The sequence below is a fragment of the Spermophilus citellus genome (assembly GCF_964194105.1).
Source record: "Spermophilus citellus genome assembly, chromosome: 8".
NCBI lineage: Eukaryota > Metazoa > Chordata > Mammalia > Rodentia > Sciuridae > Spermophilus > Spermophilus citellus.
In genome coordinates, this window is record NC_138189.1 from 31,928,042 (window position 1) to 31,955,823 (window position 27,782).

Below are 27,782 nucleotides of genomic sequence, written 5' to 3' on the forward strand. Positions count from 1 at the left end.
CTCTCCTCTCTTTCCTATCTTTTTTCTTCTCTTGTTTTTTTTTTTTTTTCCTGTCTCCAGAAGTAAGTACAAGTGTAAGAAAAAATAACCAATACAATTTTGGTACCATTATGAAAACACAAATAACCGAGATGGAAGCAGACCTCAATGGATCAGCAGCGGAGTCAATCAATCCGACACTGCGGGGCTTATTTTTGGAGTGGAAAATGGCCCCCGATTACAGAAGGGGCCTGAGTGTTATAGTTTTCAATGAGAGTGAATTAGTTATTGAGGCAGAATGTGTTGGTTTGATCAGTCAGGAAAAATGTTGTAAAAAGTCTGAAACTCATTGTCCCTGGGAAAAGCTCAGAACTCAATGTTCATTACTATCTCCTTCCTCTGGGACCCACTGTTACCCAGAGCTTCACGATTTGCTATTCTCCTTCCAGGACTCATCTGCAATGGGAACGAAAGGGTAAAAGTTCAGGGCCCAGCATTTTGTTATCCACCTCCTCCCTTCAGGACCCATTGTGGTTAGGAAGGGATGGATGTTGCTTTTGGTGGAGATTCTGGGGATGAACCCCAGGAAAGGATGAAAGTTTGCTTTTTCCCCTGGAGGCCATTTTTCTGGGAACAGATTTACTGGGAGAGGATTCATGATTGCCTTTCTCCTCCATCTTCCTCCAGGTCAGACAGTTTCAGTGTGTGTGTGTGTGTGTGTGCGCGCGCGCGCGCGCGCGCGGGGTGGGGGGTGGGGTTGTCATTTCACTGTCCTGGGGTTTGTCATTTTCTATATCCTTCAACAAGAGCAGAGAGTTTGGATTTTAGGTTTTGAACCAAAACTTTCCTTGACTTATTTCTGATGATAAAAACAATGCTTGTGAGAAAACACTGAAAATACAAAAAGAAGTATAAAGAAGAAGTGGGCTGGGGTTGTGGCTCAGTGGTAGACAGCTTGCCTAGTGTGTATGAGGCGCTGGGTTCGATCCTTAGCACCACATAAAATAAATAAGTAAAATAAAGGTATTATGTCCAACTGCAACTAAAATAAAAAGAAGAAGAAGAAAAGAATTCTTCATTAACCTCATTCAAAACAAGTTATTATCAAGAAGTAAGGGGTGACAAGAGTTGAGGAGGGTGTGGAGAAGAGGCCAGCTGTGCACCTGCCAGAGGGTGTTTAGGTTAGTGCAGCCACAACAGAAGACATCTGGAGGCTCCTAGAGAAATTACACTCATTAATAATGGATGCCTCAGGGACCCTCTTCTGAGGATTTGCCCAAAGGAAATGAAATCACTACTTCATAAAGATCTCTGCACCCCCACATTCACTGCAGTGTTCTGTATGATAGCCAAGACCCAGAAATAATCCTCAACAGACAAGTGCATAAAGAAACGATGGTGTGTTGTGTATATACCATGGAATATGGCATTTAAAAACAGAGGCTCCACCATTTGTTACAACCTGGATGAGCCTGGAGGTCCTTATGCTAAGTGAAACAAACCAGATACAGAAAGAACAATATTGCATGATATTGCCTATATGTGAAATTTATAAAAAAAGAAAAAGAAAAAATTAAGTTTATAGCGATGAAGAATTAAACAGTGTTATTAGGATGAATTGAAGGAGGGGTGAGGAGGAAATAGGAAGATACAGACCAAAGGATGCAAAGCAATAGATATTATAGGATGAAGCTAAAGAGCTAATCTATGGCATGTTTATGAGTTGACATTTTGGTAATTTTCCTGTCCAGCCTTTCTGTATATATAAAACTTGAAAGCAAAAATAATCAAAATGGGGGCCAACTTCAACGGGTCAGCTGTGCTTTTTATTAAGCAAGGAAAAGGTCTATTTTCAGGAGAGAAAATGGCGATGGGCTACGACAAGGGTCTGAGTTTTATAGGATTTAGCAGAGCCAGGTCATGGAACAAGTTGGTCAGCTACTTTTGGCGTGCTCATTTAGGGTGGGAGAGGAGGACAGGAAGGGAAGTTTTCTGGGGCCTATTGCAGTGGGGACAGTCAGTACAGTCCGGAGTGAGTTGCTTTTGTCTTCTCCCCATTTTCCCTTCCTGCCTTCCCTCTGGCTGAGGCCTAGGCTTCTAAATGACAAAAGCTCCAATTTACCACATGTAAGCAAAAATAACCCAACAGGAGCAGGCCTCCAGCATCAGCGGGCTGTCTGTCTTTATTAGTCAGGGGTGGAAGGGCACATTTTCGGGGAGAAAATGGTGACTGGTTACAAGAGGAGTCTGTTTTTCATAGGTCTTAATGAGAGTTAATCATAGCAGAATGTTTAGTGTGACTTAATCATTAGAGACTGAGGACAAAGTGCCAGTTGGGCCATTAGGAAACTAGTTGTGCAGGTTAAAAAATCTAACTCAGGAAAACAGTTGTAAAAGCTTGAAGCCCATGGTTACTGGATGAAAGGCCAGAGCCCAGGGCCTGTTGTTTGCCTTCCCCTCTTCCCCTCCCGGATCACACTGTCCTCCTTTTCTCCCTGGGTGCTGTTCCTCTTTCTTGGGGGATGTTATTTTCTGTATCCTTCACAATAGACATCTCCACAAAAGTGGCAGGAAGGTGGGTGGGAGAGCAGCTGCAGATAGGGGAAATGCCCTGGGGTTTATTCTCCATGTCCTTCAAAATTAATAGAGGTGGGATCATATTTTACATGTGTTTAAAATTGATTCTTATTGTTACAAACATACTCCGTAATACGTAACATATGATTTGTTTTTCTGTTGTTGGACATTCAGGCTGATCAGTCTTCATCACTGATAATTATGATGAACATCTATCCTTATTTCTCATTATTTCCAAAAGCAAATTCTTAGATTCCTAATTTGAAAGCAGGCAAATTGATACCAGAGACTAGAATCTAAACTGTTGTGTCATTGCTGGGTAATTTTGAAAGAATGATAAAACATAATTGTAGGAAAATATTGTTTGCATTTTGGAGAGGTAAGGTCTTTCTAAGCAACCTCTACCATTACAGACTAGGGTATAGCATATGTAAATATATTATCAAAAAATGCAAATATATGTAACATACTGACTCTGAACTGCATTTCAACTTGAGTGGCCAATATAGCATTTCTACCCATTTTTTCCCCTAGGGATTGTGGGAAATGAAGAATGTTCCGACAATAGGCCCCAAAGAGGTTACATTCCTGTTCCCCTACCTGGCCTCCCCCCCCTACCCTAAATGATCCTGCCACCAAAACCCCTCCCATGACCTGGCTCTGTCCCTTGCCCATCAAAAGGGCCCACCAAAGTCACTAACTCCTCCCATGACCTTGTTCTGCTGTAAAGCCCAGACCTTTGTGGTGTCCCACCACCATTTTGCCCCTAAAGATGTGCCCCTCCAGTGCTGAATAAAGCATCACTGGTCCGTGAGCTCTGCCTCATTTTTCTTTTTCTTTTTGTATTCCCTTCCATGTGCTTTCAGGGAAGCTCTTGTTTATTAGAAGCTGTGATTTCCTGCTTCCCCAAAATGTACAGCTTTTTTATGTTTCACTTCTCTTATTGTCTCACTCTGTCTTTTCCTTGATTTTCTAAAACCGCCTGATCACTCTAGACAGACTACTGTTTGTATTAGAGTTCGGAAACTTGAGGATAAACTAGGGAATTACACTGTAGTAGAGTTCAACAGATCAGAATATTTAACATTAGCCTTCTCATTCTTTTTTTTAAAATATTTATTTTTTAGTTGTAGTTGGACACAATACGCTTATTGTATTTATTTATATGTGGTGCTGAGAATTGAACCCAGGGCCTCACACTCTACCACTGAGCCACAAACCCAGCCCTAGCTTTCTCATTCTTAAAAATCCTCTGACAAATCTTTGCCTCCATCCTCCAACCCTCCAATACTCCTCCAGGTCCTGGCTTCTCACTGCGTTGCCAGCCCTTCCTCTTCAGCCTCTGTATTCCTTTGCAAGCTAGTCCCAAGGCTAGTTCATTTCTCCTCAATAGCAGTTCAGGGATATGGTTGTCACCCCTTTTCTAAAAGCATTTTTGCTATTAGTTCATCTCGTAAATTAATATTTCAATTAGGACTGCATTGTGTGTAACGGATACCCCAAACCAATGGTGGGCAAAGCAAGCAGGAAGCTGATTTCTCTTCTCTATGCAAATGGAGCCCAGAGGTAGATGGCCAAGGTGGGTATGGCAGCAACACCAGCATCAGGGGCTCACCGTTCTTCTTTCTTGTTCCTCTAAGCTGAACTCATGGCTTTTACTTCTGGTCCAAGATGGCTGCTCAGACTTGAGCATCAAGAAGGAGAGACAAAGGAGAGAGCAGTTGCTCTCATCAGGAACATTCCTGAAGGGTACTGGGGGTTTTGCTTTATATCCCATTAGCCTGAACTCAGCCATAGGGTAACAGCCAGCTGAAAGGAAGATGAGCTACCATGTACTCAGTTAAAAAATTATGTGTTATGTCTAAGGAGTGGGATTTGGGGGCATAACTTAGCATCTCTACCATATCAAATTAAGTTTTCTTTCTTTCTTTCTTTTTTTTTTTTTTTTTGAGTACTGGGGATGGAACTCAGAGGCACCTCACCACTAAGCCACATCCACGGTTCTATTTTGTATTTTATTCAGAGACAGGGTCTCACTGAGTTGTTTAGTGCCTTGCTTTTGCTGAGTCTGGCTTTGAACTCTTGATCCTCCTGGATAAGCCTCCCCAGCCACTGGGATCACATGCATATGCCACCTCACCCAGCCTCAAACTATGTTTTCTAACTTTTGAAAAGAATTTATTTTTTAACTTCATTTGTACATATTAATGTGGTAATATTTCAATACAGGTATACATTGTGTTCCACATGTTCATTTTCTCAAGACTATTGATGGATATGGAAAATGACAAACCCTAAGTGTGGCCTGGGGAGAGGGAGTGAGAAATAAGGCAATACATTGATAGCATTGATCCCTTTCCCAATACATTCTTTCCCAGTGACAAGATAGGCCCTGGGGAGAAGATATCCATCAAGTCTGGAATGACAGTCTCTGGGAAGAGGCCAAAGCATTGCTCCTTCCCCAAACAAATCCTTTTCCAGATACTGACTGCTGACCCCAGACCCTCCATCTGGCCTGGGAAAACAGACCCCAAATTCCTGTGTGCCCAAACTGACACGCTCATTAATTAAGTCACCTCTCAGTGTGACCTACGTAAGCACAGACTCCCCCTTTGGCCAGTGGCTACTTTTCTACCAGGAAAATGGTGTGATTCTGTTGGTAAATAAAGGCTTTTGCTGATCTGTGAAGTTTGTGCCTGGCTCCGTCCTTTTGTGATAACATTTATTATTTCTTCTCTTTTCTTTTTCTCCATGCTGGGGATTGAACCCAGAGGCGCTCTACAGCGACATCCCCAGCCCTTTGTATTTTTTATTTTTAGACGGAGTTTCATTAAGTTGCTGAGGCTGGCCTTGAGCTTGTGATCCCCCTGCCTCAGCACCCCGTGCCCTCCATTAGTCGGGACCACAAGCATGAACCATCGTGCCTGGCTATCATTTCTTTATGGTGAAAAATTTCAAAATCCCTTCTAGCTTTTGAGTCTTGCACATAAGGTTAGGCTTTTTAAGTTGTGGCAAGAACACGCACAGAGACACAAGAATGTTCACTGTTTACAGTGAGGTATGTGGTGGGAGAGGAGCCTGAAAAGACAGGCAGAGGCCATGTTAGGAAGGCTCTGAAAGTCGGTCTGAGAAATGTGATTTTGCCATGTAGGCAGTAGGAAGCCAAATGTATTCTTATATTTGATACACACTCTTCCAGAGATTTAAGCTGATGGCCTATTTGAGCTACTTTGATTTTTTTGTTTGGTGTTATAGTGCTGGGGATTGAACCCAAGGCCTGTGTATGCTAGGCAAGCACCCTACCATGGAACTACATCCCCAGCTCTTATTTTATTTTGACACAGAGTCTCACTAAATTTCCAGGCTGGCCTCGAACTTGCGATTCTTCTGCCTCAGCCTCCCTAGTCACTGCCATTATAGGTATGTGCCACTGTGCCCTGCTGTTAGATATTTTTTTTTTTTGTAATATAAAGATGGTAACTCACAAAGCCTAAGATTTAGAAAAGAGAGGAAAGGATTAAAGCACCCATGGACCATCCTGTCGCCTAAGACAGTTCCTGTTTGGGGCTTAGCATGGATGTCATTGTAGTGTACACCATCCTAAGTTCTGTTCTTCTTTTCCTTTTTTTCCTTACATCATTGGTATCTGCTCTTATGGCCACAGGATCTTCCTAGATGTTATTTTTTAAATACCTGTGAAATTTCCCAATAAAACCGTCTATCAGTCTTTTCTATATATCATTCTACATTGCTGGCCATTTAGGTGGTGTGTTAATGAAGTTCTTTTATATTGTACAAGATGTTGATGGCTTTGGCTTCAGATTTTCATTATTCGTTGCTGCATCATTAAAAACCCCTCAGTTTCAAGTTTTAGAACAATGAATTGTGACTTAGATAATGAAGGCATTTTATTATCTCACTAAAATACTAAAATCGAGGTGGAGGTGGGTCAGCATGGTTGGGCTTCTGGCTCTGTCTCTGCAGTTTTCTTGGTGTTCTTCCTGAGGTAGTTGCTGGAAGCCCTCAGAGCAAAGCAGGAAGGGAAGGCTGGAGTTTCTGCCTGGGCCCCACGGCCACTCACAGCTGCGGGGGAAGGTAGGAAGCCAAGAAACAGAAGATTCTTTATCTCTGTCTTCCACCAGACATCATGATTCATCCTCTGGTACAGGACATTTTGTCCATCTCCAAATAGATGTTCTTTTAGCAAAAGAAGAAGAAATGACTCTTATGCAGGTAGTTATTTATATTAAACCTAGAGACTTATTGAGGAGACAATGAAAAAACCACAGAAATGGGTTTTCAGGTTGAGTTCTCAAAGCCTGCCCTACATGCTGCATGGGCCAGAATGGAGAAACAGGCCTCCCAAATACAGCACTGTGATTCCACATTGCTTTTTAAACACTGAAACCACATCAGCCTTTTTGTTATATTAAAAAAAAAAAAAAAAAATTCCCAGCAAACCAAAAAAAAAACCAAAAAAAACCAAAAAAAAACAAAAAACAAAACAAAAAAACACCTGAAGTGAAACCAAATGCATTAGAGAATCACAGAAGAAAATAGAGAATAAGCTGAACATATAAAGCACTTAAACACTTTTTAAAACACAAATTGTCAGTTGAATTAAACTTAGTAAACCTGTACTTAAAAAAAAGAAACAGAACAAAATAAAAAACAACCAACACTGATTATAATGTTTATCCTTCTGATTACAGAGTTAATTTTTATTGATTATCAAAAATCTGCTTAGTAAAAACATTAAATGAAAAATATATTTTCTACTACACTATTCAAAGACATTGTTACTGTTTGGGATAATTATTTTTGGTCTTTCAGATATGAATATTTTTTCACATAAAATTGGGATTTTACTGTATAAGTAATTTAGTTTTATAACTTATCCTTAATACTACTAATAAGTCTATGGTTATTTAAAAGTAAGGCATTGGGCTGGGGTTGTGGCTCAGTGGTAGGGCACTTGCCTAGCATGTATAAGGCACTGAGTTCGATTCTCAGCACCACATATAAATAAATGAGTAAAATAAAGGTCCATCAACATGTAAAAAAAATGTCCAGAGGATTAAAAAAAAAGTAAGACATTTTCTCCACTTTTTTACATCTCCCTCTTTCATTCTATATGTAATTCTTGAACTACAAATAATTAATTTGGAAAAGTCATTTGTTTCCTGGGAGGAAAGTAAACTGATCCAGAGAGTTCTCTCATTCATTAGATTTGTGCCCTTATGTAAGTTGTTCAAATTTTGGAGTTTCATTTACAAAATGAAGATTCTGATAATAATAATAATAATAATAATAATAATAATAATAATAATAATAAAGATCTTTTGGACATCAAATTTTAAAATTGAATATAAATTCAAAGTTAAAATAAAACTTAGTAATGTTAACATTCTTTCAAAATATTTTTAAAAATTTCAAAGCATTTTGTATTTAGAAGACTAATTTAAAAGACAGGAATTAGGGAGCAAAAATTCTATATTTTGCATAACAAATATTTTCTGTAGAGATAGGTTTGCTCAAAATTGTAAAAACTGATGTTTTTGATAAACATGAGAAATCAAAATTTTATTTAGAAAAAAGTGTCTTAATAGAAATTTTGCTTTTTAAAAGATTTGTGTGGTAAAACAGTAAAAAGAACATACATTTGTTTATAACTAATATTGAATTTATTTATCTTTTAAAAAATATTTATTTTTTAGTTGTAGTTGAACACAATGCCTTTATTTTATTTATTTTTATGTGGTGCTGAGGATCAAACCCAGGACCTCTCATGTACTAGGCGAATGCTCTACCACTGAGCCCCTAATATTGAAATTTTATGTATAATTTTAAATGAATTTAAGCAGAAAGTGCTCATTAAGGAGAATACACAAGACTACTTCCTTTTCTTCTAAATGATTAAAAATAGGCCCAGGCACAATAATTTAGGTAATAACAATAAGAAGAAAACAGCAGGTTTAGTTTGAAACCAGATCTTGTAATCGTTGGCTGCACTTGTCGCAAACATGTTTTCTTCAAATAAGCATCAAGCATTTCCCACTACCTCTTTCTTTTTGAGTTCAGACACTGAATTAATTTCACGGAAACTTCACTGCCTTATTTCTGAATACTTCTTTATCTTCCCCTGAGAAGATTCAGCTACAAGATAGTACAGGATATCTTTTCCAGCTACGATTTCTATTTTAAGGGAAAGTTAAGACAGGTCTTCTATGTGGTTTAATGCAAAAACCTGTGGAATCCCTGTTTTAGGAGTCTTTACAGAGGTTGGAATTTTCGCCTGGTTGGGATCATCTACATGTGACCCTGTAGAGGCTGAATAATGAGGAAGATGGTTTTGCCGTACTTGGCTGTGGTCCAGTGAGTCCCCTCTGAGAAGTGCTATAAATCACTGGTTGTTATGTAAAATGTTGCAACTGAAGCAATGACTAAGCTTTATAGAGAAAACTTAGGTAAACTTGCTCAATGCAGTTAGAAGGAAAAAAAAGAACAATGAATTTTTTCATCTGGTTCAGATAAATAACAGATGCTATAATAAAAAAAATTTTGGGAAATACAGAAAAACAGAAAGAAAAACATAAAAATCACTTATGACCCGGCACGTAGGGATACTTGTATGTAATAACAACTTAAATTCAAATTATTTATTTAGGTATGTATGTTATATATGCACATATGTTTTGTGCTACCGGGGGTTGAATCCAAGAGTTCTCTACCACTGAGCTATATCCCCAGCCCTTCTTATTTTATTTTGAGACAAGATCTTGCTAAAGCTGCCTGGGCCGGCCTAAAACTTCTGACCCTCCTGTTTCAGCCTCTGTAATAGCTGTTATTATGCACCACAATTCCCAGCCAAATTCAAGCTTTATAACAGGCTTCTCCCTACCCCCACTTAATAGCAAATTGTAAACATACTCCTGTGTCATCGAGGATTCTTTGATTTAAAGTGAGAGCCAATATGCCTGCTTCTTAGGACTGAGCCACCAGAAGTAGAGACTTGGGCCTCTTATTGAACAGTGGTGGCCTCTACTGCCCACACCTATATCTTTTCCATTGAGTCCATAACTATTTCTGATATGCAATGCCAAATGGCACCAGGTCTCAGCTGGATGACTTGATATTTTTTATTATCTATTTACTTATTCTATCTATGGGCCTAATTAGAATTTACAAATAAACACAAACTTTCACACAGATATTTCAACTTTCACACTGATAGTTTCCATGAAATTTGCTTCAGTGATAAAGTGAATGGAATTCATATTTTTACTTAGATGATCTGACATTTTTCACTTATATTGAATAAGGGAATATTTCCAAGACAAAAAGTTAATTTATAAAAAAGAAGGGGGAATACTAATTTGAATTTGGTTTCCCAAAGCTCTAGCCAAATTGTTGCAGATTTACCAAAAGGTAAGATATAAATTACCTCTTGAAGTGAAGAAGCTTGCTACTTTTGGGTAAACCATTTTATTGGGGGGAGGTGGGTACGGGGATCGAACTCAGGGGCACTCAACCACTGAGCCACATCCCAGCCCTATTTTGTATTTTAGTTAGAGACAGGGTCTCACTGAGTTGCTTAGCACTTTGCTTTCGCTGAGGCTGGCTTTGAACTTGAAATTCTTCTGCCTCCGCCTCCCAAGCCTCTAGGATTACAGGTGTGCACCACCACACCCAATCTGGTAAACAATTTGTTGTTGTTGCTGTTTTTTATTTGATTTGATGCAGTATTTTTAAAATGTTTACTTTTTGCTTTTTAAATTTTGGGGGGGACTAGTGACTAAACCCAGGGCTTTGCACATGCTACGTAAATACACTCCCACTGAACTACAGCCCCAGCCCTTCTCAACCATTTTTAACACTATAAAAGGAATTTTTAAAAACAAGCAAAATCTGCATCCATTCAAAGCCAAAAATCTATACATATTCTGGGCATTTGGGTAAAAAAAACAAAACATTTTTTTAAAGAGCTACATGTAATTAAAACCACTGGTCTTTCTATTTTCAACTCAGAATGTACCCTGATTTCCTTGTGTTGGTTTTATGTTTCCAGAAGATGCATTTTATTCACTTAAGAGACCTTCCTGTTCAAATCATGAACTGACAATCCATAGTAATTCTATCTAGAGTTGTGTGGCTTTCAGACGAGAGTGACACACCTAACCCATGAATCAATGCGTGTCTGTAGCAGCTTCCAGAGCTTTTTCAGGAGAGCAAATAAAATTTATTTTCACAAGTCATTCTCATTGCCAGCAGAACTTTTTAGTAATACATGTTTATTTATATCATGGTAATAATTAATAAAATATGGTGTCTAAAAATGAATGTGACTGAAAATTGTGCCCTAGATACCAAAGCAGGGAACGAGAGGCTTCTTAGGAAAATAAACAATACAAAAAGAGGCAAAGAACTATTCTTTAAAAGTGCAAGGAACAGAGAGAGAGCAAAGAAAAATGCTTCTCTTTCTTGATGAGAAAAATGGTAATTTTTTTAAAAAATAATTTTTAGTTGTAGATGGACACAATAACTTTATTTATTTATTTTTTATGTGGTGCTTAGGATTGAACCCAGTGCCTCACACGTGCTAAACAAACTCTCTACCATTGAGCTACAACCCCAGCCCCAATAGTGGTAATTTTTGAAGTTTAAAATAGATCTTCATCAAATAAGCCATTTGGAATCAGGATGGAGGAAAACAACTTGAGAGGTTGACTACCCACCTGTGTGAGAGTACTTGCAAATAATATTTAAATGGTTTAGATCTATCCTATATTCAAGGATACCAAAAATACTAGTTAAATTCAACTGGCTACTATCAGAAAGAATCATAAAGAGGTACTATGGAATCAGGCTGTGCCATCTGTTGCATTTGTAGCCCTAAGCATAATATTTAAGCTCTCTGCGCCTCAATTTCCTTCTTTGCAAAGAGAGATAAGTCTGATATGGTACCTTCCTCATAATTTTGTGGATCATTAAGTGAGGAAATACCTAGACACTGCTTAACTGGCACATGTTAAGTACACAATAAATGGTAAACCAGTCTGACCATTATTATGCATTTATTCTTAGGATTTGGTTAAAAAGATGAACAGAGCAGAGACCAGCAAACTGAGGAAGAAAGCAGCACTGTAGAACTAGGGGGAATTTTCCACTCAGTCCCTGAGCTCTGGCCATATTTTTCTCTAGATGTCAGTTAGCAATCCAATATAAAAACAGGTACAGGGATTTAGAGGAGAGACCCAAAGGACCAGAAAAGTGAAGGGGTGAGCAGTTCAGTGGAGGTTTGGGGTTGAGAGGTGAGCATGAACTTGGTCCCCTGCCCATTGGGGAAGAGCTACCATACAGAGCTGTGTGGTCTGCATCTCTCTCTTCTAGGTACATCCAGAGAAGAGGCAGGGCTCCCATGACCCAGGGAAAGGCCGATCATGGTGATGAACATGATCATGAAACCTAGGGATTCATGCCAATGGTAAGAACCATTAACCTTTAAAATGATCATTAGATGATTTAAAAAAGATCTTACCTTTTTCTTCCACCAAGACCTTGTTTATTATTTAAAAATTATTTTTATTTTGGTACTGAAGATTGAACTCAGGGGTGCTTAACCACTGAGCAACACCCTCATCCCTTTTTAATATTTTATTTAGAGACAGGGTCTTGCTGAGTTGCTTAAGACCTCATTAATTTGCTGAGACTGGCTTTGAACTCCTGATCCTCTTGCCTTGGCCTCCAGAACTGCATGCCCAGCATGACCACCCTATTTAAACATGTACATCTTCAAGCTTCCTATCTCCCTTCTCTGCTTTATTTTCCTTGAGCACATTGGAACACAATGCATTATTAAATTGCGCATGTTTCTTATCTTCCTGGTAAGTGCAAACTAATAAAAGTAGACTCTTCTTGTTCTTGTTTTGCCTGCTATCTTTTAGTACCTACCACAATGCTTAGAAAATAGTATTATGACTGTTTAATATTTGCAAAATGAAAAGAAAGGATAAATTCTCAGTTATCTTAAGGTATTTATAGTGTGGTAGTAGATGAGCTCAGGAGGCATTTCTGAAGTTTATGTGGTGCTCAGATTATGCATAAGAAATAGTGTCATTAACAATTTGACTTAAAAAATTCTGGATCCTTTTAACCCATTGAGGCAGCACATAACATTAGAATCCAGTGCATGGTGTTTAAACTTTGTTTCCCCAGAATTTAGAAACTGGAAAAAGCTTCTCAAAGAAGGGAAAGAGATAGAGGAGAAAAATTCCAGAAGTCAAAAGCTAAAACATCAGCGACAATAATACATTAAATGTCTACTACATCTTTTCTTTTTTTCCTCATAAAACTCTTCCAAGATAGATATTATTATACCTATTTTGCAGATAGGAAAATCAGGGCCTCATTCTTTTTTTTTTTTTTTTTTTAAAGAGAGAGAGAGAGAGAGAAAGAAAGAGTGTTTTAATATTTATTTTTTTAGTTTTTTTTTTTTTTTTGCAGACACAACATCTTTGTTTGTATGTGGTGCTGAGGATTGAACCCGGGCTGCACGCATGCCAGGTGAGTGTGCTACCGCTTGAGCAGGGCCTCATTCTTAGGAATAAATAGAGCAGGGATTTGAATCTTGCTTTGTCTGAATCCAGACTTCTACTTTCTCCAAGGGTTCAGCTTGTGTTTGTGTGTTAGCTTCAACCTGCTCCCTCCAGAACTGTGCAGGAGACCTGCTAATTTGAAAAGATGTCAAGTTAGCGCCCCATGGGCCTTAAAACTGAAATGTTTGCAACGCCTGCTCTGAGCAGATGTGCTGGGTTGCAGTTACCCTGTGATGTCTGTACCCAGACTGAAGATCCGTATTAAGACAAGGAGCAAACCAAACCGTAACTGTGAGAAGAAGCTGCGATGGCTTTCCTCATTCTCTTCTTTTTTAAACAAACTAGACTGTCAGCATCGGTGTGAATGTTGAGTGCTTCACAGTAGTGACCCAGGAGCTAGTGCACTTGACCCAATTCAAACTCTTCTGCTTTTGTTCTCAGAGGCTGCCTCACCTTCTTGAAAAAAGAAAAAAAAAAATCAATGCTGGCCAATCTATGTCTCTGTAGAGTGCATTTGATTTAGGAGACAGCCCTTTGGAGCTACATCCCGTGAATAAGGTGGGTGAACAAGCTGGATAATATTTTGAGTCATAAGTAAGCTGGGAGTAGGGTGCAGTGATACTGATTTTGTCTTGTAGTTTATTAAACAGTCTCTGAAGGATTTTGTCAAGAGCTTCTAAAAGTGCTTTAACGAATGTCTGCAGTGTTGGAAAAGCACATCAGCCGCCAAGGGTCTGCTTTGAAGGGTAATGGTCACTTGACTACATCAGCTCTGTCTGGGGTCTTTAAGAAGATGTTGAACCCTAACTATAGTGTCCAGTCTTGAATTATGACTTTGGGTGCTATCACTTTCTGCAATAAGACTCTGTCTGCATTGTTATGAATTGTAGTTCTGCAATAAAAAGAACCAGGATGTGAGTGTTTGCTCAGTAAACATGGTTCTACAAGGCAAAGAAACCAGGATGCCAATGGCACCTCAGAATCCTGAGAACCTAATATTCACAGGAACAAAAAGTAATATGCCGAGTTACACTGAAAACTTAAAGAGAAAATAGACAATGAGATAAGCGGCAGGTGGGGTGGGGTGGGGTGGGGTGAATGATGTTTTTATGGTTCTGGCTCTAAGAGGGAAACTAGGAGATGTTTGAAATGATATTGTTATCTGGTTAGGGAGCCTGTTGTTTATAATGAATTAGAGGCACAAGGAGGAAGTCAGTCATGATATGTCTAGTCTGTGGCCTTTCTAAGATATTTCAATATTTAGAATTTTAAAGTGAACTTTGTATGAATGTTACTTTACACTGAAAGTGACACATCAGAATTAAGATATTTCTCTTAAGAAGAGTTGACATTTTATAATCCCCATCACGAAATCTCTCAATCAGAAGGAATTGGTGTTTTAATAGTCTTTTATCATTTAGAGGAGAGCTGGGTAAGAATAATTGCAATATGTTTCAATGATCTGAGTATGAAACTCAAAGCATTCAGACCAGATTTTAGTACATATTTCCCATCTTCTGAAACCACTGAAAATGTTTTCTTAGGTGGCATATTACAAATGAAGGCCTCTGTAAACATTCAAAGCTACCCTAAATCTAAATCATTTTGGTTAATATGATAAAAGTGAGAAGAAGAGGAAAAGTATCGGACAAACCCAGGGTGGAAACAATGTAGTGAACGAGTCTTGTCTCGGGATTACAAAGATTAATCCTTCATTACAATTGTCACTAAGAGTTCTCTCTGGCCTAAGTGGCAGAGAACCTTTCCCACTCACCACTTCTGTGTGAGTTCAGGGTTCATAAGTCAGCAGATTGTTTAAAAATCTTCCATAATAGAGGTCCTTGTTTTCAGGAGATCCTGAGAGGAAAACTGAGCTCTTCTTTGGCCATATCATTTAGCGTTTCAAAAGAATGTGTTTTGAGAAAGCCTTTGCCTTTTTACCTTGTCCTGTTGATTGCATTTGTGGGAATCTCAGAGAAGGGCTCTTCAGAAAAAAGACACACCATTGGCCTTGGGCCTCTCCCCGCCTGTACTTCCCCTCAGTGGCCCTGTTCCCTTCCTCTGGAGCAGTGGGGGGGAAAGTCAGGACAGATAGAGGGGGAAACCTTGCTTCTGTTTTTCACAGGTCTTACAATTTCATGCAAATCATTTACCCAGCTGAGTTCTCTCTTTCCTCAGCGGTTAAAATAGGTTTTAAAATGTTTACCACATAGAACGGTTGGGAGGATCAGATGGGAGAAACAGTCTGTTCAGCAGTAAGTGGTTTTTCAGGGAATATTCATGCCTGGGCTACCTGAGTGGGCAAAGCTGGGCCTCCAGCCTCCAGGGCCTCTGAGGGCACTCTGCAGGGCTGACTGATGGGTGGATTATGGTTCTTCAGGAGGGTCTGATTCCCACTATATATGTTATACCCATAAATTCCTTCCTGTCTGCCACTCTGAAGTCCTGAGATTGCCCCCATCTCTGTCCCAAGGCTGGACTACAGAGTATCAGATGGGACACACTGAGAAGTTGTGTGCGTGCGTGCGTGTATGTTAGTGCGTGAATGTATTTTGAGTCCTTTGCTTCTTTCCTCTGTCGCTACCCCTTTTAAACCCTGTTAAGAGACTGAGAGGGGGCTCCCAGTGAGAGAGCACTTGCCTAGCTGTGCAAGGCCTTGAGTTCAATTTATAAAGGAAAAAAAAAAATGTGAGAGAGGAAAGGAGGGAAAAAAGGAGAAAGAGTGAGAGCACACAAGCACACTAGGAAAAAAAAGGCATTTTTCAGGAAAGGAAGAAGGCGTAATTGTTTCTTCCCCTCCTCCTAAGAAGCCCCCTCTGAGATTCAACTATATGTGAAGATCAGAAGAACGTGAGAGACGGCTGGGAAAACTTTCTCACAGCCAGGAGCAGGAGGAAGCACGAAGCCTGGCCATCTGAGACCGTCGGAAACCCACACTTCCACACCCAGAGCAAGAGCGGGTCCTTCAGCCGAGGAGGGTGGTCAGCCAGGGAGCGGGGCAGGGAGAGGAGTCTTGCAGTGAAGGAGGCAATGTCCTTCCAGGATGGGGTGGGAGTACCCGGGCCTGTGGACACACCAATCCATCCTCACCCCAGAGTATGTATGTCCACCCTTTTGTGCAGAAAATGTGCAGGGGCGGGGTCCATGTAGGCAGCTGCCCTGGTCCAATTCCTCTGCTTTTCCAAAGGAAGGCAGTATCCACCTGGGACCCTGAAAAGAAAACAAACAAACAAACAAAAACACACAAAAAACACTGGATCTCTTGCTAGAAGTATGACATTCCCCCATCCCCTTGTTGGCAATTGGACCCAGGAGTGCTCCACCACGGAGCTACATCCTCAGCCTTGTAAAATTCTTTTTTTTTTTTAATTTTTAAATTTTGTAAAATTTTGAGACAGGGTCTTGCTAAATTGCTCAGGCTGGCCTCAAACTTATGATCCTCCTGCCTCAGACCCCCAAATTGCTGGGATTATACATGTGGGCCACTTTGCTCTGCTATGACCTACTTTGGGGTCTTTTAGAAGCTTGAGTGAGAAACATTTTATGCTGAATTTTCTGACACACATCTGAAGTCAACCGTCATCTCTGGGTTGAACTGGAATGAAGGAGCCCCATTGTGGTGCGGCACACACTATATTAACACCCCGCCATACTTTGCCCTAGGCCCTTTCTAGATTTGCTTTCAGTAAGCTTTTTGGTGAGAGGAAATCAGTTTAACATTGAGGAAAAAAAAATATAAGGAACCACTTCACAAATCTTGTTGCTGACCATGGTTAGTCTAAGGCTCGGGCCATGGTGTCCTCTCCATGGGATCGCAGTGGCAATGCTTCTCTTTAGTGTCAGCACTGGAGAGCTAGGAAGACTCTAGTACCCTGGTGACAAGTTTGTTTCTGTCCAGTGAGCACTGAATTTGCTATGCGGTTTGTTTCCTGCTTGGTTTCCGAAAAGCTTAGAATTACATAGCAGACATTTTCTGTATTAGCCTCACCTCTCGTTTTAGCTTGATTTTTGTCTTCATTTCTCTGGCTTTGTTTTTAGATTCTTTTTTTGTTTTTAACTTGCTGTACTGACTAAGGTGCATGTATCTTTATCATCTGCCTAAATCCTCTGATAAAGCCAGAGGCAAAGAAAATGTCCAACAAGTTGTATGCTCTGCTCCTGTACTAACATCACAATGGTAATCTGACAGTCCACTGAGAGTGTTCTGGAAGGAGATAATGTGCCCATCAGAAGGTTCCCAGGTCTTAGATGGCAGTTTGAGTTCCTGCTGCATTTTAATAAGCTGATACTTGAGTTCCTGTAAGAGGCTCTTGTGAGTTTGATAACTGTGTGTCCATCTACAAGAAAGTTCATCTTTGAACCAATTATTTCCTTCATCTCTACCCCAGGCACATTATTCTTCTTTCATGTCCTCGAACATGCCAAGCTCTTTCCTACTTCAGGGCCTCTGCACGTACCATTTATCTCTGCTTAAACTGTTCTTCTCCTCTCCCAAGCTGCCTGCTTCTCATTCATCAGAGCACAGTGGCCTGTGCTCTAACCAGAATAACTGGGGGAGTTTAAAACAAATTGCTGTCCATGTCCTTTGGCAGCTCAATTCAATTACAGTCTTTGTGGGTGGGGCCCAGGCATTGATATTTTCTGAAAATCTTCTCAGATGATTCTAATTTTCAGCCAGGGTGAGAAACACAATTTTGAGTCTCAGCTTAAATGTCAGCTGCTCAAAGACACCATCTTTGACCACCTCTAGAATATAGCTATTATGGTCTTGCCATCTATGCAGCATGTTTTCTGATTCCTTTGTAATGGTTACCATAATTTGTTTTTGTTACCTGTGTTTGACTATTTGTTTGTGTCTCCCATTCTTCCCCAGGATTTAGGTGCTGGGAGGCAGGGAGTTTATCTGTCCTGGTCTTTTTTCTGTACATGGTATCAGGCCCGTAACAGGGTTCTGAATCTGCCTGTGTCCCTAGGCCCTCCCTGTCACTATATACTGTCTCGTGACAGACACAGGGACTGCATAAATCCTTGCATACTTGAATGGACTTTATTCTTATGGCAGGTAGTTTTTAACCAAGGTATCACCCTCAGCAATAAGATTGACAGTTATTTGGGGATTTGGGGCATGGTGGGTTGTGACCACATCATGCAAGTTAAAAAGTTGGTTTAGGTAATTCAGCCATAATCTGAATAATTATAGATGGCCTCCACACCTGGATTGCAGAGAGAGACAAGAAAAGCAAACGTATGTTTTTAGGCAAATAATGAAACTCAGAGGAGTCTGAAAACAACTCAGAATCCAGTATCTCCCTTCACAGGTGCAGGGCCACCCAAGCAGGGCCACTGCATGGGGCCACAGGAGCTTTTGCTATGGCTGTGTCTGTTCTTTCCAAATTATTATTTGGTAGTTACTAAAGCAAAGCAGATAGCTCACCTCCTGTCTTCATACTATCAAGCTGACCATGTAAGCTCTAAGGTGTTTTTCCCTAAGTTTAAATTAACCAAGACCAGTCCATGTGGGGGATGTGTGTGTGTGTGTATGTGTGTGTGTGTGTGTGTGCGCTCGCGCGCTTTATTTCACTTCCTTAAAGAATCATCTTGGTTTCTCACACCTCCTTTCTCCAGTTGTATGTGGTGATTGATTCGTTGAAGGAAAATAGAGGCATGGGGGGAGAAGTGGTCCAGGGAGGGATCAATGAAACACAGACCCAGCTGTGCAGTAGGGGCCTCCCTCTGCCTCTTGGCGGGGAGGTTTCACCGTCTCGTGGAGAGAAGTGCACGTGTACACCCCCAAACCCACACAAACGAAACCCCCTCTGCGGAGAAGCGGGCCACAGGAAATTGACTTGAGCACAGGAACTTGCTAATCGCTTTTGTCACATTCAGATTGTCCCTGCTCCCTCAGTCACCTCTGCGCGCTGAGCCTGACCAGCTCCGGTTGGATTCTCTATCAGCCCAACTTCATGCTTTAAGTTCTTCCTACATGAAATAGTCGTAATCTTGGGGAGGAGAGAAGCACCAATCCTCGAAGTAAATCACCAGGCTGATGAGGCTTCGCTTGCTTTTGTTTTGAAAAACCTGTGCCCAGTAAATTTGATTTCCGGAGTCAGTCATCTTGGCGTCTTCTTCTACAACAGGTAAGAGTTTGTTTCTCTAAAAATATTTCTTCAGCGTCTACGGGAATCTTTCTCATTCTATTTAGCTTTAGTTTAGGCTGAGCATCGTGGTTCTCTTGTTCCACTTGATAGAAGGAGGGAGAGTGATTCTGCTCTCCGCTCACCTCCAAAGTCCTAACAAAATGCATCTCATTTTTTGAAAACATTAAAAATGATAATACGCAGCTTTTTGGTTTTCCAAATGTTCTCCTAGAAAATGCACTGTTTGTAATTGTCTAGGACTGAGCTCAACGAGCTAGGTGGTTTGAATATCACCCAGTGTGTGATGAAGTAAATCTAAAGATCCTCTAACGAGTACAAACATCAATTTAAAATTTTTCTAGTTTGGAAACAGAACCAAAATCAAAATGATGTAGATTTGGATCCAGTGTTTTTAGCTTGCTTATTTCCCCTATTGGTAATGCTACTATCGCCTTTCTAAAAGTAGTATATAATGTCTATGTTTTGAAGTTAAAATTGGCTTTTGAGATAGTTTCATTTGGAGACAAGTTGTGAAGTACCAATTAGTTGCCTGGGTTGTAAATAAGAAAGTCTGGGAAACCACCAGTTTTAGGTGTGTTATTAAGTCACAGCTGCTAGTGAAGAATTCAAACAAGCAACTAGTAACCAACGTTCACTTATGGGTTCTAAGCTGGTGCTTCGGAGGGGATGAGAGAAATATAAAGAAATATTTCCTTTGAAGGACCCCATAGTCTAGTAGTTGCAATGAGACATAAAACCCAGGAAGCAGTGCAAGATGGGACTTTAGTGACAAAGGGGGTGGCATGGGCTGTCACAGTTACAGGAGTTCCAAGGAGGGGCTCTGGGAGTGAGCTGGAGGAGTTGGGAAGGTAAGGGCTTGGGAAGGATGTGAAGTTGGAGCAGATGGAGAAGGGGAAGGTTATTTTAGACAGGGAGGACGGCATGGGTCTTTGCACAAGTGTGAGACTGACTTGGAGATGACTCCAGTTGAAGAGATGGCCCAAGAAGACAAGAAAGTTTGTTTTGCACATTAGAGAAAATAGGATTAGAAAGCTAGGGAGGACCTTAAGGGGAAACTAAGGAGCACAGACTCCATTGGAAGGAGTCTTCTTATGGCGCTAGGTTCCGCCTATCAGTTCTCTCTGCTCTAATGGAATTCCACTTGAGTGGAATTTGGGGATCTTCGCCATCCTTGGGGTTGCTTTCTTATCCCTGCACCTGTCTGTGGCCCTCCATTTGTCCCCTACTGTCTTCCCCTTAGAATATCATTTATGCAGAGAAGGGATTGTGTGGATTGGGGTGACCTCCATCTCCTGTTTCAACATTCTCAGGAGGCCCTTCAGGGCTCTGGTAATTGAAGTGGCCTTCTTCATGGGAGAGCGACTGGTAGATGGATAGGCTTGTCTCTGGTTCTCAAAGACCAGTCCTGGGCTAGGCTGGGCTCTGTGGTACAGCACTTGCCTTGCACGTGTGAGGCACTGGTTTCTATCCTTAGTGCCATGTAAAAATAAATAAATAAAACAAAGGTATTGTATCCATCTACAACTAAAAATTAAAATAATAATAATAGAACACCAGTCCAAAAGTTCTGTGAACTATGTGTTCCCTTGCATATTGGAATGAGATGTTATGGATACTCTGCTGTTCTTTCCCTGGGTGTTCCTTTAGGGAGTAAGTATATCATGATTCTTGGGCCATGAAATGTCTGAATCCATATAATAACAAACTTATAGTATGGTGAATAAGAACCCTGACACTGGAGCCATATTGGCTTGTGCTAAATCTTGGTTCTATCATTTTTGGTCTGTGGGAACTTCAGACAAATTACTTAAATCTTTGATGTTCCTATTTTTAAAAAATCTGTAAAATGGCTTTAATGGTAATAATAACTGAAGATACCTACCTCAGAGGGTTGTTGTGGTCATAAAATGGTTATTATATACATATATCAGATATATATATAATAAAATTGGTGTTATATATAATATAACATGTATAAGTATATATGTGTGTATCACTGAATCTAGTACCCAACATTAAGTACACACTCAAAGATGTAGCTTTTAATATTCTTATAAAAACTTGGATATGGACAAATGACAACAATATAACCCATCTTGGGAGAAAGCTACCTGCTGACTAGCTTTTTAAATACCAATATTCCTTTCAAAGGAAATTGGTGGCAGAGACTGAGAACTGACATTTTTTTTAGGCACCAAGTACAAACTAGACACAGGAGTTGGGTGTTTTATAAAGATACATGAAAAAAAGAAAATCAGATTAGAGACTGATTTTTCAAGTCTTTCTCTATCACTTTCTCAGGCTCCTCTGACTATGCGCTGCCTCATTTGTGGGCATCTGTGGTTGATGTTGCTCTCTAAATGCTTTGGGTGTAATTATCGAGATGCTCAGAGTCAGAGGCAGAGTGAGAGACATTTCTTCCTTGGCCAGATTAGATTAATTTTTAATCTTTACAATATTTCAATTTCAGGACTTGGGATCATTTTGAGAGCGAGTGTTGAAAGTACTTATTTGGGCTCTAGATGCTTGGGTCTGGGTGAAGGCCAGACAGGATGAAAAAGATCCTGTTTCCCCTTCTACTCCCTAGATTAGAGATTCTCTTGGATTAGAAAGCCCCTCCTTAAAAATGCAAGTACAGCTGGTACGTTAATTATGCAAGAGATTCTCAAATATGTGTGTAGATTACTTTAGTCAGAGAGTAATATTGTTTTCTTTCTAGTGAGAACATAGGGAGGAAATCTGGGCCTTCATGTGTGGAAAGGGATGGGCAGGAGTCAGGATGGGATGCCCCGTGGAGGCTGGAAGACAGCATGACAGTAGGGGGGGATGGGTGGGCAATGAGAGAAGCGGGGTGTCAGAGAACAAAGGGGTGAACAGATGGAAAGGCGGGGTTCAGAAGCACACAGCCCTTTCATGGTTCAGTCATTTGATTCCAGCAGCTGTGTGAATGCACTGAGCAACTTCTTAATGACTTGCATAAAATATTGCCCAGCTATTCCCAGAGATTTGTCTGATTCTAGGCTGGAATAGTTGTTCCTAAGGCCGACTGGACATCAAAACCACAGGAAGAGCTTTTAAGAATTAGAAATTCTCAGGAGCAATGGTGCACACCTGTAATCCCAGCAATTTGGGAGGCTTGAGGCAGGACTGCAAATTTGAGGCCAGTCTCAGCAACTTAGTGAGACCCTCAGCAATTTAGTGAGGCCCTGTCTCAAAAAAAAAAAAAAAAATAGGACTAAGGATGTAGTTCAGTCGTAAAGCACCCCTGGGTTCAATCTCCAATACCAAAAAACAAAACAAAACCCCAAAACCCCATAAACCTAGCTCTAATTTGACTTGGAAGCAGTGATTTTATGGATGGGGGTTTGGGAGTCATTAATCCAGAACCTTCCCACCAGGGCCATACACACTGAGATGGTACATTGAGTAAGTGCTCAAATGAGCCAAACTATCTTCTCTCTCGTGTGATGGATATCTTCACACAGAAAGCATTTTCTTTTATTTGAATTTATTCCTTGGAATGAGTTCGTGGTAGTGGGATGACTTGGTCAAGAGTGTGAACATACTTAGCTTAATCATATTTACATTTTAATATGCAAACATAGAGCGCCACTTCTTTAAAAACATGCAGAGGCTATATGTTATTATTCTGATCTCAGAGAAAGAAGTTGGCTTTCAAGGGAGAAAGTGCCAAATCACTTCTCTGACAAAATAGAATACAAATGAATTGCTTTTGGAAGAAATTTCCAGAGAATTGCTGAATGTTCGATGACTTCTTGGAGCTTAAATTGGAACAGTCTTATCTGTGCACTTAGTTTCTCGTAAAACGGATGTCAGCAGTGACCTCTTCCCCATTTCATAGAAAAGAAAGCCAAGGAACCAAGGCGGTGAAGTAATATGCAGGATGATTCTCATCATATTGGCCACATAACCTATTTGGCTTACTGTTAAAATAAATAAATGACTGAGTAGTTTGTATGCATGACCTCATGGGGATAAAGCACTGTAAAATAAATGCATGGGGGATGGGTAGACACATAATTGACCAAGATATGAGATAGACTTCCCACCTTTTTTTTTTCCTGCATCATTATTATTCATTATTTGTATAATCTGCTCCCCTAAAAGCAGGGTCATCATTTGGGAATAAGATGAATTTTCAGTAGTTTCAGTGGGGAAAAAAATGCTATTGCAAAATACCAAGTGACAGAAGACAGTGGTGTTCCAGAACCAGCCTGCACTTGCTTGGAAGAAATGATTGTAATATTTTTGTACATTTTGCAAGCCAGTGTTTACTTCTATTTCTCCGTGTAGTCAAAATACTTTATGATGGTGTACTTGATCATCTCTCTTCCTTCTTCATTCAGTGAGATCATGTTGTAAACTACAAATTGGCTGAAATAGAAGTATTTATGCCACAGAAATCAGAAAACACAGTAAATCAGGCTCTCCACCTTCCCCCGCCACCCAAGACCCTGCTTTAAAATATTTTGCAGCATACCACCAAGGAACTGTGGGAAATGCAAATATGGCAATTTGACAGTACATGTCAAGATGTTCATATGCTTTATCCATTCATTCCATCCCTGGAAATTTATTCCAAACAAACAATTCAAAGAAGGAAGAAACACCATGCAGGAACACATGCACTGTATTATCATTTATAACAGTGAAATCTGTTAAACACTAAGCAACAGGGGTTTTGGCAGCTTTAGCTCCATGGAATATTTTGTAGTCATTAAAAGTCCTAGTTAAAATTAGTTATGAAAATGTGTTTGATGAAATGTTAAGTTAGAAAAGCAGGATTAATATTTTCACTTACATCTAATTTTATGATGATGAAAATTAAATGTGAGCCATTTAATTAGAAAAATGAAAACATTCTGTGTTAGAATGGTGAAATAGCTGAATTTGCTTTTTACTTCATTTACTGTAGTAGTGGTGTATGTGCATTTAAAAATTTTGGAGAAGATCTGTAAAGAAGTGGCCTTGAATAGTTTTAATATTTAAGAGGGTTTTGTGGACAAGATGAAGATGTTTGCTGTTAATCCCTGGGCAGGATTTTTTTTTTTTTTTTTTTTTTGTACCAGGGATTGAACCCAGGGGTGCTTAACCACTGAACCACATCCCCAGCCCTTTTTATATTTTATTGAGAGACGGGGTCTCGCTGAGTTGCTCAGGATCTTGCTAAGTTGCTGAGGCTGGCTTTGAACTTGAGATCCCCCTGCCTCAGCCTCCTGAGACACTGGGATTACAGGTGTGCGCCACAGGCACGGCTGGGCAGGGTATTTTAAAGGGAGTTTCAGTCCAAGAAGCCCAGAATGGAAGATGCTAAGGGGGTTCCATAGAGCAGCTGAGAAAGGAAAGGAAGTGCCTGGGCCTTGAGGATTTGCAAAAGTAGACGGCAGGAATAGAGACCAGTGTCCTCACACATACGCGAGAGCCAGGGGTTTTCTGGACACAGCTCTCTGAGAAATAGCCCAGAGATAAGCTACCCTCAAAGGCCAGAGGGAGCAAGAAGAGAACATTTCTCAGTAAGGGACAAAGAGATGCTGATCTCAGAAGTAAACAAGATGTATGTGAATAGCTCCGTTTTAATCAGGGGAAAAAATAAAAAGAGGGCTCAGACCAGAAAGCATACAATTCTTCTAAATCATGGGTTCTCAAATTTCAATAGGCTCAAGAATCACCTGGAGTTGGGGTTGGCTCAATGGTAGAACGCTTGTGTGGCATGTAAGGGCATTAGGTTCGATTCTTAGCACCACATATAAATAATAAAATAAGGGTCCAACAATAACTAAAAAAAATATTAAAAAGAAAAAAAAGAATCACTTGGATGGGTGAGGAAAGTGTTAAAGAATGCAGTATCTGAGGGGCCACCTCTAAGCATTCTGATACAGTTGGTGTGGGAGCTGGCAGGAATGTGCATTTTTAGCAAGTCTTTGGATGTGAATGGTCTGCAGGTCAGGCTTTGAGAAAACACTAACAGACTGAAGGAAATAGTCTGGTTTGATCCAGGGAATGTATATGTGTGCACACGTGTGCGTGCCTCTGTGTGTTTGTGGGTTTTGCAGGTGAGGCTGTTCTGTGGAGGCTCAGAATATCCGAGTGGCCGTAGAAGAGGTCGTGATACTAAGATCATCTCCTTGGAACTTTAGCGATTGTCATAACTCACAAATAGCCTTTAATGTTTTCTGTTCTTTTTACACTGAAAATTATTCTTTTCCTTTATTTGTGCTCCCCATTACCAAGCTTCTAATCTCTGTGGTAAATCAAGAGCCCATCTTCACAAAGTTGGAGGCCCATTTCAGGGCCTATTGGATGTGTGAGGGTCTGACCTCTGGAGTCCTCCTTCACAAGCACCTGACAGCCACCTTGGTCTCTATGTAACTGGGTTTTTCATTGTAGCAAGTTGTTTCCTAATCACTTTTGGTCACAAATTCCTTTGAGCTCTGATGAGAACCAAAGACCTTTGAGAAAAAGCAAAAATTCAGGTAGGTGTACACATTTACCATAGGATTTCAGGGGATTTAGGAACCTGCTAAAGCCCATCTCTGGACTCCCAGTGATCCAGAACCTTCACATGAATAATTGCTGCCTCAGAAGTTATTAGTTCAGGGGAGGAAGCCTTACAGAAGCTGAGAAAATCAAACCTCTGGGTACGCAATGTCAGATTAAGGCATAAATGCTGCCTCTCCAGTTAATGGCTGAAAGGAGGACAAGATGGCGGATATTCGTATAGTTTTCGAGCATTGGATTCTTAAATCAAGTAGTACAGGGGGGCTCAAGTTGGTTCCTTTCAGAGAATATAGGATTAGTGTTCTAAGCCTTCCATTCTAAGCCCTGAATTTTTTTATGGGAAGCCAAGATCAGCTCTCATTTGGGAAGCAGTTTCTCAAGTCTAGCGTTAGGATCCTACTTACTATCATATGTGATCTTGGACAGCACAAGAGATGCAGGCAGGCTGTAAATACCAGGCTGGCCAACCCCAGAGTGCAGTGAGTGGTGAGGGACCAACTGATAGCTTCCTGGACACCTAGCCAGGCTGCTTTCCGAGTGAAGCCACTAACTGGTATATAATGTGCTTACTTCTAAGTTGTAGCTTTTCCTGTCTGAAGCTGAACATCTGGTGGGGCCCTGATGACTTTGGAGATACTCTTTTTGCAGTGTTGACTTTTGACCACTGAAACCCAGTTGGCCATCTTCTGTTAGTGGGGAACTGACTTGCCATTTGGGGAATTGTATGTTTGGGGTGAAAGCTCATGCCTTTGTTAATCTCACATCCACTTGGCCTGTGATATCAGGCAGGGTATGGAGGCTTACTCCAAACCCTTTGTTTCAGTAAGCCAATTCTGCTGAAGGTGATGAGATGAAGACTATGTTATTATGTCATGGTTACAGAGGGGGTTGACATAGGGTGGGGAGGGCAACGCACCCACCTCTAGTCCTCCAAGATAAAGTCTATGAAATTGGCCAACCATTTATGAAATACAGGTCTGGATTATCTATGAGGGATAAATGATAATCATACATCTGTCTTTGAGGTAGAAAATGAAAATTTATAACATATACTCATTTAGTAAATATACTTCATTTTTTTTATAACCACTTAAATTATTGCACAACCATTGTTAGGTTTCTTGCCAACTTTAATATTCAAATCATATGGCATCATATAACCCCTAGTTACAGCCCTCAAAAGACAAAGGAGTAGGGGTGTAATTTGCCTAGTGTGTACAAACCCTGGGTTTGATCCCCAGCATGGCTAATAAAAAAACAAAAAATCCCAAACCCAAAGCAAAAATGAAACAAAACAATAACAACAGCAAACACATATGAATGTTCCTTAATTTATAATGGTTTGACTTATTGTTTTTGACTTCACGATAGTGTCTATACAGCCCTTTGTTTCTTTCAGTGCAGTATTCAATAAATTACATGAGGTATTCAATACTTTGTTAAAAATAGGCTTTGTATTAGATAATTTCCTCCAACTCTATGTTAATGCAAGTGTACTGAGCACCTTTTGAGGTAGGCTAGGCTAAGCTGTGATGTTCAGTAGGTTAAGTGTTTTAAATGAATTTTCAATTTGATGCAGTTTTCAATTTGGAATAGGTTTATGGGATATAATCCATTCTAAGTCAAGGAGCATCTGTTTTCTGTGTCCATCAAAGGTCAGCTGCAAACTCGTACTCTTGTTACCTCCTGGAGGTGGCTTCCCCTGCTTTGTCATGATGCCCAGCATCCTAGTTGCTGATGCAAGCAACTGACTGGAACATTCTCACCTTGATGCTTTTACTTCTTTCAGGTGGGATTCCTACTTTTCCTCTGTCTCCCCCAATTCCTGGTCCAGCTCCCACCTTTTGTAGAAATTCCAAATACACATCCCTCAACATGAACCTTTTCTTCCCTTTCTTATGTTTTTTTCTCAGTTGCCACAAAAATTTCTACTGATGTTTGTTCTAGTTGAGCT

General features: G+C 40.3%; 1 protein-coding gene and 1 long non-coding RNA gene across 4 annotated transcripts in view; both read left to right on the forward strand.

Moving 5' to 3' along the window:
• The first annotated feature begins 529 nt into the window (after positions 1-529).
• LOC308655081 lies at positions 530-12,886 on the forward strand. Its single transcript, XR_014023376.1, has 3 exons — positions 530-666; positions 11,947-12,040; positions 12,772-12,886. It is a non-coding gene; the product is annotated as an uncharacterized lncRNA (long non-coding RNA).
• A 409-nt stretch (positions 12,887-13,295) lies between these two features.
• Positions 13,296-27,782, forward strand: part of RHOH (ras homolog family member H) — a 40,603-nt gene continuing 26,116 nt past the window's right edge. For 2 of the 3 annotated variants that reach the window (XM_081304804.1, XM_081304805.1), the window contains exon 1: positions 18,906-19,288. The gene's annotated coding sequence lies outside the window, so the exon portion shown is untranslated. Of the gene's footprint in view, positions 13,443-13,592; positions 13,710-18,905; positions 19,289-27,782 lie in introns of those variants that run through there. The other variant, XM_081304803.1, reaches the window with a different exon arrangement.